The sequence below is a fragment of the Lissotriton helveticus genome, chromosome 2_1 (genome assembly GCF_964261635.1).
Source record: "Lissotriton helveticus chromosome 2_1, aLisHel1.1, whole genome shotgun sequence".
Taxonomy (NCBI): Eukaryota; Metazoa; Chordata; class Amphibia; order Caudata; family Salamandridae; genus Lissotriton; species Lissotriton helveticus.
The window spans coordinates 577,421,837-577,434,736 of NC_136059.1; positions in this window are offsets into that span (position 1 = coordinate 577,421,837).

Consider the following 12,900-nt stretch of genomic DNA (forward strand, 5'->3'; position numbering starts at 1 on the left):
GAAACCATGCTGAGTGGTATCTAGCAGATTGTTTGCCTCAAAAAAAGCCATCATTTCACAGTTTATGGCCTTTTCCAATACTTTTGCTGCAAATGGCAAGCAGGAGATGGGTCTGTAGTTCATCTCAACCTGTGGGTCCAGTTTAGGTTTTTTTAAAAGTGGGCGTATACAGGCTTTTTTCCATGCCTTGGGGAACAGTCCGTCAGCCAGACTATTGTTAATTAGTGGAGATAAGGCAGAGCTGATAACTTTTGATGCCATGTTTATTATATAAGGGGGACAAGGATCCTGAGGTGAGCCAGACTTAATGCTCAGAACTAATTCCTCAACCCTATCTTCTGAGATTGGGGAGAATGATAGCAAGCCATCATGTTCCTTCATAAAATCTAATTGCACTATGTTTGTTTGTTCTATGTTATGTCTTGATTTTTCTAAACCATCGTACACTGTTTGTACTTTGTTTTGAAAAAAGTGGCTATTTTATTTACAAATTCTTGTTCTGGCGTGAACACTATGTCACGTGGACATCTCATCAATGCATTGACCATTTGGAATAATTCTTTGGATGAGTTTGTAGCTTCTTGGATTCTTATCCTAAAATAGGCAGTCTTTGCTTGTATAATTGCGGCCTTGTATTCTTCAAGGACTGCGCAATATTCCTTTTTCTGATCAGTGCTATATTGTGATCTCCAGAGTCGCTCCTTTTGTCTACATTTGATCTTTATCCGTTTTAAGTCAAGTGAATACCATGGTGATGAAACCTTTTTCCTTATAGATTTCTTAGTTACCTCAGGTGCCACCTTATCTGCTGCTGTGTTTAGCCAATTATAGAAATCCTCAATGGATTGGTTTAAATCATTGGATATACCCGGCTCTTTTGTAAGAGCTGATATAAGTTGGGATTCATCTATTGATTTCCATATCCTGTATTTATTATCTAGGGGGCGAGCAATGCGCCTTCTAGTAGATGTTGTTGGTATTATATCAAAATAAACCGCAGAATGATCAGTCCATGGTAATATGCAGATTTTACTAATTGATAAACCAGAATTATTGGTACATATCCCGTCCAGCGTGTGTCCTGCTATATGTGTAGGCTCATTAATAATCTGAGTAAAATCAAGGCTGGCTAGCTTGTCTAGCAAGCAATTTGTGTCGGGGTTACTTTTATCTTCCAAATGGAAGTTAAAATCCCCCAAAATTGTAAAATGCTCCGTGTCTAAACAGGCTTCCAGGTAATTGGAAAAGGCTTTTAAGAAGCCTGCTTTGGGTCCAGTGGGTCTGTATATTAGCAACCCTGGGAATATTTCTACTTTATTCCGTTTTAAAGAGAACGAAATAGCCTCCGTCTCGGCTATGAGCTCAGAGCCTGTTTTGACCAAGTATTCCGAGCAGTATATTATCGCAATTCCTCCTCCCTTAGCTCCTACTCGGTCTTGGTTAGTAACAAGATAACCTGCTGGAATTGTTATATGCCAGTCTGGGTCGCTATTCTCATTTGCCCAGGTTTCTGTAAGAAAAACCAAATCCGGGTTTTCCAGTTGAATCATACATTCAAGCTGGAATTTGTGCTTTACCATGGATCTGGTGTTTAATAAAATACATTTAATAGGGATTTTAGTGGCCTGGACATCCATCTCTACACGGGGTGTGATAACAGTGTGTTCCCTTCACATATATTGTAATTAGCATGCAGTATTTCTATTCAACCTGGTGCTATAGTGTGTGGGTCACATACTTGATTATTCAGGCGGTATAATTGCTCTTTAGTATAGACATGCCTAGTGGTTTGCACAGGGCTTCTGGCCCTGGGCACGTCTCTGGCGCGGACGGGCGCAGACGGGCTTGCCTTTGGTGTGCCGCCGGCGCCCCCGCTGCGCTCGTCCGCTGCACTGACGATATATACCTCCTTCTTATAGAAGATGACGTGTGGAGGGAGGGAACCACGGTAGCACCAGCAACAACTAGACCGCTACTCTTCTAGCGGGTCCGCTTCCTGGACTCCGCGTTAGCGCAAAAGTTGTGTGTAGTATGCTGAGCCTCCAAAGTCCTTGCAATAAGTGACAAGTAAATTTAAAAATATTTACATCAGTTTAAAATCCCAGCCGTTTTGCCAGCATTCAATACGCGTGCTCTAACGCGTCCTCAACTCATGCTGGACTGACTGAAACAAATAAAGGCAGCAAATATAAAGCAAGCAATTGTGAGTTAGAAAGCACAAGCCATCGATAAGGGTGGAATGCATTACTAGGGAAGTTTTCAGCATGTCCCCAATATGTCTTTGCAACCAGCCAGCTGTGCTGTCTGGTAAGCTTTGACCTAAAAAGGTGGGTAGGGAAAAGAAGAACATGCATAGCCACGAACATAGTCCTACAGCACAATGCCATCTGTCACTTTAGGTGGCAAGAATTGACCCAAATAGAAACCTATCTTGTTGGATGAGTTCCTTGAATTTGCTCTCCATCCACCAATTAAAGATAATACAATTATGATCATTGGAGATTTTACCTTCTGGACCAATATTATATCCTGGCATTTTTTTAATGAAGGCAAAATCTCCTGTAATTTGTGAATTATGCATTAACAAAATTTCAAGAAATGTTGCATTGTTTTCATGTACAGGGGAGTGTATCGAGCAGAAAATGTCTTGTGAGAATAGTAAAAGCAAACCAGTCTCCAACCAGTATATTGTGTGAGTTTTCAAATGAGGTATGCCCTTATATTCAATTTTCCTGTGAAATAACGGCAACTACATTTTATGAAATTTCACATACATTCATATAATTTCTGCAAAATATTGGGAACAATTATTTTGTGCTTTCATGTATTCCTAGTTGATAGCCCACATACAGAACCTGCTGCACACCTCCTCAGCAACAGCAGGCGCCCAATTCAAATAGGTAGTCTGAGGCCCAACAAACTGTACACTTGTGACCCTCATCTGCATAGGCAATCTTATACCCTTTCATATGTATGGTTTTTCAGCGAAAGGCATGCTTTGACCATACTATCCACGCCATGATTATATCAAGCCTGACATAGACATAAAACATATTAGGAACAATTACCCTAATTTCCCACAAGACAATATTGAAATATATCTATCTGCAAAACCCAACCTCAATGCACTAGTTGACAACTATTCTCTCAGCCTTTCATCTGCATTAGACCTTCTAGCTCTCACCAATTCCACAAACCTAAAGGCAGTTTTATATAATGTTGTTGATTGCCTGTTTGTAAAATTAGAGAGCTGAAGGTTTAGGATGTATGTCTTGCTTGTTGGAAAGGTAATTTCATGTCCAATCAGGTACAGTGACAACCATGAGCATTTTTCTTGAGCAGGATCCATGTTTCCTACTGAACTCAGTTGTAGCAAGTTTGAAAACTTCAGTTTTCAGGAGTTGTCTGAACATTATGGTTTTATGTTCTGGTCTTATCTTGGGGGTGATGCACTGTCATGGCTCTACCACTCTATTTTTTCCTCTTGGATTATTACTGATCTGGTGAGCAGAATTAGAGTGGACATTAGACCTTTGTCCAATATATTTTATGGATGGTGCACAAGATTATTAAGTTTAATTATGGCTTCTACTGGGATCCTGTTGAGCTCTTTAAGAGCTAGTTTGATGGGATTCTGCTTACAGCAGTTGTGCCACAAACTGCCTTCTTGGTTCTAAAGTCTTTTGGATACCACAATAGCTGATGTTACTATTAATGTGTTCCACGATAAGCAATGTGCCTGCTCAGTTTTCTGGCCAATCCTGATGAATGGGAGAATTTTCCATAACTAAGATCGCTGCATGTTCATGCCCTTTACCACAGCATTGATAATGTCAGCAAAGGTAAGGTCAGTGATGACAAGAACTCCCAAGTTCTTTACTTTTGATAAGCAGAAGGACAAAATCAAGGTATGTAGTGCGGGCAAATAGTAATGTAGCTTGACCTACAACCACTAGAATCTTGGCCTTGGTGCTGTCCATGCATAAGATTTACCCCTTCACCAATGGAGCACAAGGTGCAAGAATAAATAGATTTTGTTACCATGTTTTTAACCATTTGTTAGTTGAGGAGAATGTGTGTATCACATGTATATTTGGATTTTTATTTGGTACTGTATGTTGATGTTGAAAGGAAGAGATGACCCTTGAGGAATGCTACATGATAGTTGGTGTTTCGATTATTAGATTTATCTGATTCTGTCTTTTTGGCTCCTTTTGACTCCATTGGAATTCCCTTAACATTCGTTGGTGGATGCATTTTATGTTTTTGATTTCAATGCCAGGTTTAGGGCCTCAATGGTTTCCAAGCTTTAGAAAGAGACAAACATTCTAGCAATAGGTGAAGAGGAGGGATGAAGAGAGTGAAAAGTTTCTGGGATGTTGATGATGGACTTGGGAATTTTGGTGATTTGGATTTGGAAAACTGGAGTAGTTTTTCACAGTTTTGTTGAGATCTCCAAGGATTGCTCTTTCAGGCACTTGGGTTGGTCTCTTCCTAACAGATGCTGAAGTGTTCATTGGGTTGTTGTCTACCTTATGAACACACTTATCAGAATAAGCCTTTTGGGTACTTGTAAAAATAAAAACCCTTTTGGGCCATTTTAATATTTTAGGTTTGCCTTGTAAGCCAAGTCAGTTTTCCATTCCTCTACAGTCTATCAAAAGAATAAAACTGACTTGAGTAGTAACTAATACTTTTGGAGATATGCCAAATATTAGCTCAGCTAATGTTAGGTCAGCTTATAGACATTTTCATTGAATGTTCATATTTACAAACGTGCACTCCTTAAAACTCAATCAAATCCCAGATATTGAGTTCAACAAATAAGTATCACTACGTACTTTATTATCAGCATATTGAACCTCAGTGATTCCCTAATTAAAAAACACCCTCTAATCTTGTAAGCATTGTTATTGGATTCATGTCACAAATGGGTATGCCTTACAAATTGATCTAGTTCTATTAACTGTTAGCTGTGTTGACAAGATATTGATGAGGATATTGTTTTAAACTGATCTATGCAAATTAGTAGTCATGCAAAACAAAAACTGACAACCAAATTGGAGAAAAACAAATCATGAAAAACCAAGTTTAGTGAAAGACAATTTTGCAGGAATACAAATACCTTGAAAATTAAAGTACACATTTAAAAAAAGTATTTTTTAAGGAAAAAATATTTAAATCAAACATTACATTCAAATATTAAAAACAGACCTACCTTTCTATTTATTGTGCTTCTAAATTAGAAAGTGTATTAAATCTGCAATCAAATATATGTTAACAAAGGGAAATAATAGTGTATCCCCTTTCAAATCCCAGTTGGGGAATACAGTTTTATAAATGTTAAAATAGGTCTATTTACATAAGTTACATAGAGGGCTATGTGTTTTGGCTCTCGCCTTTGTCACAACCCAGGGAGATTGCTTTCTCTATGTTTAAGGAAACTGCCAAAAAACCTTGGATTTAGTCCTGCAGTACTTGGATTGCTGACCCATAGGTTTTGTGACTGTTGGTTGGATTTACAAAGGGATTGATACACACGCACACACATACACTTATATATAACATATTCAAGTCAAGATAAGCTTTATTCGATTTAAAAATATCACATCATGAAAGCAGAATACATAGCAATAAACATAAAATAATTAGTTCATGTGATCACAATTTAAGAGGCATATAATAACATTTCATCATTAGAAATTAAGGAAAATATATAAAAAAGTTAGCAGCTATCTATAATTAACGCAAGACAAATACTAAAAACAGATTTCAGTATGGCCTTAACCTAGATAAGAAATCAAGGTCACTTAAACAGAAGATGGGCCTTGCATAGATTTCCTTGTTCTTATCACCCCTTTCAAATATTTTACAATTTGGTTGTTAAAAGTTTCATCATTTAGAAATAGCAGCTTAAGAAAAGTGGGTCGACATTGTCTCAGACCTTACAGTTTCAAACAAGGTAGCATCCATCTTTTCCTAAGTAAAGTAAAAAACTTACAGAAAAATAGTGTGTGAATTGTGGACCGTGCAGATGTTTCATCACAGGGGCATAGACAAAGAGCATGTGACCAGTCGTTTACCTGAGGGAAACTTACCAGTTTATGGAAATTGCCAAGACGTAAGCGTGTCAATAACATCCTATCATAATTTCTATGGGTTGTTAGGAGGTAGGGTTGGATTCCTGGCTGAGTTAAGAGCCATTGATTAGCTCTGACTGAGATTTTCATGATATTAGATGACAATCTAATCATCTCCAGGTGGTTAATACACGAAGACTTGAGATCCTTCCTAGAGATAAGAGATAGGGTATCAGGGTTCAGTGCTCAGATATCAATGTATTTCTTTTTTTAATTTTTCAGGAACTACTACACCATTAAAAAAAAAAGGGCACTTTCGAAACCAAGAGCTACCTTTTTGCAAGTTTGGCATAATTCTATTCAACAGTTCGAGCTGTAGCCTGTTCCAAAAATTGCTAAGGAAATTAACATGGGAAAAATGCACTTTGGGACCCCCCTTTTTTCTCAGCCCCTGCTTGACGAATCACTCCGAAACTTTCTTGACAGGAGCTGACCGGAGCGCCCTACCAGTTTTGAATATTTCACAAAGATTCATAAAACGGCGCCAAAGATATTGGCAGAAGAAAAAATGCTTAGTAATTGAATAGGGGAACATCCTTTACAACGCGGATGTTACCCCGCAGTACCGTTACAATGTGTCTTTTACAACGCAAGTCGTAACCACGACTTGCGCTGGAGGGCGCTCAAGGATAAGGAATAGTAGATTTACTATTCCAACACCTTCCCTACTGTACGTAGGCTGGTGTTGGAATAGTAAATTTAACTATTCCTAAGTCCGCACCCCTACAGCGCAAGTCGTGGTAACGACTTGCGTTGTAAAAGACGCGTTGTAACGGTACGCGTGGTAATAGCACGCGTTGTACCGTCATACATCCAATTGAAAGCACTGGTGCCATATAATATGCGATGTTGCAAGTAGAGTAATGTCAAAGATATGTAAGCATTGATAATATAGAAGTAGATACTACACATAACTTAGATACATTAACTCGATATAGAACGGTCAAAATGCCCGAAGCGCCAGTAACAGAAACAGGCTTAAATATATCTGTTATCGACAATCATGCTGCATAATGACAGAAATTGCAGAGAATGTAAATATCTGCCATAAGGCGCAATTGTCTTTCTTGTAAAAATGTATAAAGTTTTGGACATTATGTTGAATGTAATTAAACACTACAACTCCCATAATGCCACTTTAAGGCAGAGATGGGCAGTATATAATTGTAAATGAAGAAAGACTCATTGACCGTGAAAAAAGCTGAGTTAGGCTGAAACGCGTTGGTGGAGTGAACATCTGCTAATAAATTAAGCAAAATTCTGCTCAAGAGTGCAGCAACCCTTGTTTGAAAAATAAATAAATAAATAAATATATATATATATATATATATATATATATATATATATATATATATATATATATATTCTTCCAAAGTTTGCCCTGCATTGAGAAATTGCACTCCACCAGCTGTAAAGTTTCAAACTTTTTTAATTTTCAAGGCAGAAATGCAACTCCGACCTTTCAATCCCATTAGCCTAATGCATTTCGAAACTCTCTTGTTTCTTCGTCAGAGGCAGGATGTCAGCACACCGTTCTGGGTTTCCACAGGTCCTCACGTGACTGCACCAATTTATACAGACCACAGGTGTGTCAATGTCATAGCGGTGCACGTTGGGACTCGTGGTCCAATACCCTCTTATTAGCCTCCAGTGGCTTGTGTGCTTTACAAACAATAAATGGGCTGCTTTTTACCCTCCAGTGGGCCTCGGAATAACATTTCTGCCTTTCAATTCGGAATAACAGCTGCGCCTACTCAACCCGAGCAGTTCAGGTAAGACGGACCCCAAGTCGCTGAAGGGGCGGTGCAGGCTCTCTGCGGCTGGACCTGCCGCAAGAAATCTTCTTCCAAAGTTTGCCCTGCATTGAGAAATTGCACTCCACCAGCTGTAAAGTTTCAATGCAGGGCAAACTTTGGAAGAAGATTTCGTGCGGCAGGTCCAGCCGCAGAGAGCCTGCACCGCCCCTTCAGCGACCTGGGGTCCGTCTTACCTGAACTGCTCGGGTTGAGTAGGCGCAGCTGTTATTCCGAATTGAAAGGCAGAAATGTTATTCCGAGGCCCACTGGAGGGTAAAAAGCAGCCCATTTATCGTTTGTAAAGCACACGAGCCACTGGAGGCTAATAAGAGGGTATTGGACCACGAGTCCCAACGTGCACCGCTATGACATTGACACACCTGTGGTCTGTATAAATTGGTGCAGTCACGTGAGGACCTGTGGAAACCCAGAACGGTGTGCTGACATCCTGCCTCTGACGAAGAAACAAGAGAGTTTCGAAATGCATTAGGCTAATGGGATTGAAAGGTCGGAGTTGCATTTCTGCCTTGAAAATAAAAGTTTGAAACTTTACAGCTGGTGGAGTGCAATTTCTCAATGCAGGGCAAACTTTGGAAGAAGATTTCGTGCGGCAGGTCCAGCCGCAGAGAGCCTGCACCGCCCCTTCAGCGACCTGGGGTCCGTCTTACCTGAACTGCTCGGGTTGAGTAGGCGCAGCTGTTATTCCGAATTGAAAGGCAGAAATGTTATTCCGAGGCCCACTGGAGGGTAAAAAGCAGCCCATTTATCGTTTGTAAAGCACACGAGCCACTGGAGGCTAATAAGAGGGTATTGGACCACGAGTCCCAACGTGCACCGCTATGACATTGACACACCTGTGGTCTGTATAAATTGGTGCAGTCACGTGAGGACCTGTGGAAACCCAGAACGGTGTGCTGACATCCTGCCTCTGACGAAGAAACAAGAGAGTTTCGAAATGCATTAGGCTAATGGGATTGAAAGGTCGGAGTTGCATTTCTGCCTTGAAAATAAAAGTTTGAAACTTTACAGCTGGTGGAGTGCAATTTCTCAATGCAGGGCAAACTTTGGAAGAAGATTTCGTGCGGCAGGTCCAGCCGCAGAGAGCCTGCACCGCCCCTTCAGCGACCTGGGGTCCGTCTTACCTGAACTGCTCGGGTTGAGTAGGCGCAGCTGTTATTCCGAATTGAAAGGCAGAAATGTTATTCCGAGGCCCACTGGAGGGTAAAAAGCAGCCCATTTATCGTTTGTAAAGCACACGAGCCACTGGAGGCTAATAAGAGGGTATTGGACCACGAGTCCCAACGTGCACCGCTATGACATTGACACACCTGTGGTCTGTATAAATTGGTGCAGTCACGTGAGGACCTGTGGAAACCCAGAACGGTGTGCTGACATCCTGCCTCTGACGAAGAAACAAGAGAGTTTCGAAATGCATTAGGCTAATGGGATTGAAAGGTCGGAGTTGCATTTCTGCCTTGAAAATAAAAGTTTGAAACTTTACAGCTGGTGGAGTGCAATTTCTCAATGCAGGGCAAACTTTGGAAGAATATATATATATATATATATATATATATATATATTCACTGAAAAAAAAACATTCATGTAAACACTTATTTAAACATTTATTCTTCCACATTTGATCCTCGGTCATCTGCATGCTCAGGTTTGAGTAGGGGCCATTGCCCCGGCCATGCAACTTATCTCGCACCCTGATGACTGACCTCAAAATGGCCCCCATGTGTGACCAGCCTAACGAGAAACAGTGCCCACCGTGTTACCATGCACTGCCCCGCCTAAACAGAGACCACTCTCCCCTCCTCAACGACAATGAATACCTCGTCTCTGATGAAGGCGCCCACTAGAAACAGGAGCCTAGCTCCCCGCCACAGCATTTGTGCTCCCGATTGCCTGATCTCAAAATGGCCGACTCACGAGTCCACAACACCAAGCATTAAATGCACCAAAGCCCTATCTCACTGAAACTCCGGGGCCACTCAACACCATATGGATACTTTCATGCAATAACTCCTGGCATGAACAAATAAGTAAGGCGACCAGAATTTTTAAAGACAAAAACCGGGACATTTCACTAAAATAGAAGAAGGACTACAATTTCACTTCAAGTGATGAGAACGCTCCTCAGCAGGGATTTACAGAACAGGCAGTAAGAACATACATAAATTGCAATATTTAAGGCCAGCAGCTTGCCTATTAATTAAATTACTCTCTTGAAACTACTGCTAACTATCCCTACTTGGCTAAACATAAAAAACATCTCCCACCCGACAGGCTCTAGGTACTCCCAACCATCACCATAGGTACCTTACCCCCAGGAGCCGCCCTGAAATGATCCAGACCATCGATGGTGCGCGATCAGACCCCAATAGGAGCACTCCCCCTCTAGTCTTCGCCTGATCTTACAATATTGGAGTCGGATCCCTTGCTGCCCAAACCTTATACCTTTATGGCCCACGACCTCTGCCCCCATGGAAGTTGGATCTGCTACCCAGAACTCCCAGTCCTGTAGACAGCCCCTGCCCCCTACTGAGGACACCTGGCTCCTGACTGTGCAGCCAAAACCCCCAGTTCTGACGCCTAACATCTTTATGGCACCACATCCCAACAGATAGCCCCTCACCCCCTACCGAGGCTGCCTGGCCCCAGGTTAGCTGCTCCTCACAACTCTAAAGCCATAGCTTACCATCTGACTAGCCCGATTAACCTAAATTTTTGAGACAAGAGCCTGATCTGACTCCGACTATATTCCAGAACAATCCCTGCTCAATCACAGAGGATAATTGTTAACCCTACCCTCAACCCACTCCAGGTGGGTCTGTTCTACCCATCTCCCCCCCCGTCTACTCCCTTTTAGAGACTTGATCCCCCTGCGCACTTCACCCTCACCATGGCACCCGACTCAACAACCCCCCCAAACCAATCCCTACCTGCACATCTGATATCCCACAGCCCTAACTCATTCACCATTAACTTCCCCTCACATCTCTCTGCAAAAATGAGATGTAGCTTCAAACAGAAACTAATCTGACAACACAGAGAAACCCTATTCACAGACATCTACCACTCCTCCTCTAAAGGTCTGATTAAGATGGACCTTATTTTCCACACGGAGAGGCCAGAAGACTGGATCTCCATGCTCAGAACACATCTTCACATAGCCAAAACCACATCCACACTACACAGCTGCAAACTAACAACCCTGCTCCCTAACCGCATGTCTAGAAGAGGGACCACTTCCATGACCATCTACACTAACGGCACGGTCATCATTTAAGCAAGTAATGAGAACCTTGAAATTTTTGACTCCCTCTTCCCCTCACTTCGATCTGCTCTCCCCCTCCTGCCCCGCTCCTTCTCAACCCAACTCCTGCCTACCACTACACTCAACCCTGAAGCTTTAGACCCCCTCCTCCCCCAACCCCGATCGGCTCTCCCCCACATACCTCGCACTGCCTCTGCCCCTCTCCCACCTTCAACATCTCAGCATCAAAAAGTAACTCAATCCACACCTCCCCTTTCCCCCACCGCACAGCTCCCACGAGTCTTCACCCAACACGAAGTCCCTACCAATCATGCGCCACAGCTCCCCAAAGATAGCACAACCTCACCACTCTACCGGACTCACTCATCGCAACCTCTAGAAGGCGCCCAACAGACAGCGACCACTAATCTCACTATTTACCCCACAGATCTCCCTCCTAGGATCTCAAAAAGAGACATCCTGTCATACACAATAAATAAGAGACAACACTGCTTCAACCCGACCTCTACCGCACAAGATGAATCCCCCCAAGTCGCCCTCAACCCCTCCCTCGACTCAATGGCGCAGCGACTTGCGTCACTTGAAGACCAAATAGACTCGATCTACCAGGGTCTAACCGAAATACTCTCCAACCTAACCAAGGCCCGCAGATACCACCAAGCTCCCCCCTGGGTTCCCCCCACCGCCAACGACCAGAAGAGCCCAGCCTGGTCCCTAGAAACCCCTGCAACATATCCTCAGAGTCCCCCAAGAAGGAGCTCCAAACCCTGGCCTCCAACAGCCCCGACCTCAAGACCCAACAGAACAGAAGCAGCCATGTCCGATATGGAAGCAGCCACTCTAGCCTCTTCCTACGATACGCCACCCTCCGACTCACCTAACTCCAAAATACAAGTGATCACAGGTCTCCGACAAGACCTTCCGTCACAAAACACCCGAGACCGCCCGTCCTGACCACCATACCTAGGGCGCCCAAGGAAAAGAACGCCAGCAACAAAAAGCCTTTTACCAATTGCCTACTCGTAGGTCGGCCTCCTTGCATGCAACAGAACTAGCAGAGGCCATCCTCTCCCATGACATCGACATTGCCTTCCTCACGGAGACCTGGCTCAACAAGCTATCCCCTCCATGCCTAGACATGCTTGTCCCCCCGGGCTTCTCCCTCATTAATAAAGACAGAAAAGACCAGAGAGGAGGAGGGATAGCTATCATCCATAAAGACAACATGGCCATCACGGAAATAAACTCATTCGACTACAACTCATTCGAATGCCTCTCAACCAACATCAAAACCAATGACAATGGCTCCTTACTGTGTCACCTTCTCTATCATCCTCCTGGTAAAAACTCAGAATTTGGAGAACAATTAGCCGACCTGATAGCTCAAGGTGCACTTGGCGATACCAACAATATAATTCTTGGTGACCTGAACCTACAGTGGAACGAGACCAACAACCCGCTAATCCAATCGCTATCCACTCTCCTCTGTGACAACAATCTAACACAGTACTGCACAGAAGAGACACACTACAAAGGAGCCACCCTCGATGCCATCATCGCGCAAAGAAACAAAATCACTATCAATCACATACTTCCCGTTGACTGGTCAGACCACCACATGATCCTATTCCACATAAACCAACTTACCTGACCTGGCTGTTCGGGCAGTAGCAGCACCCCCCCC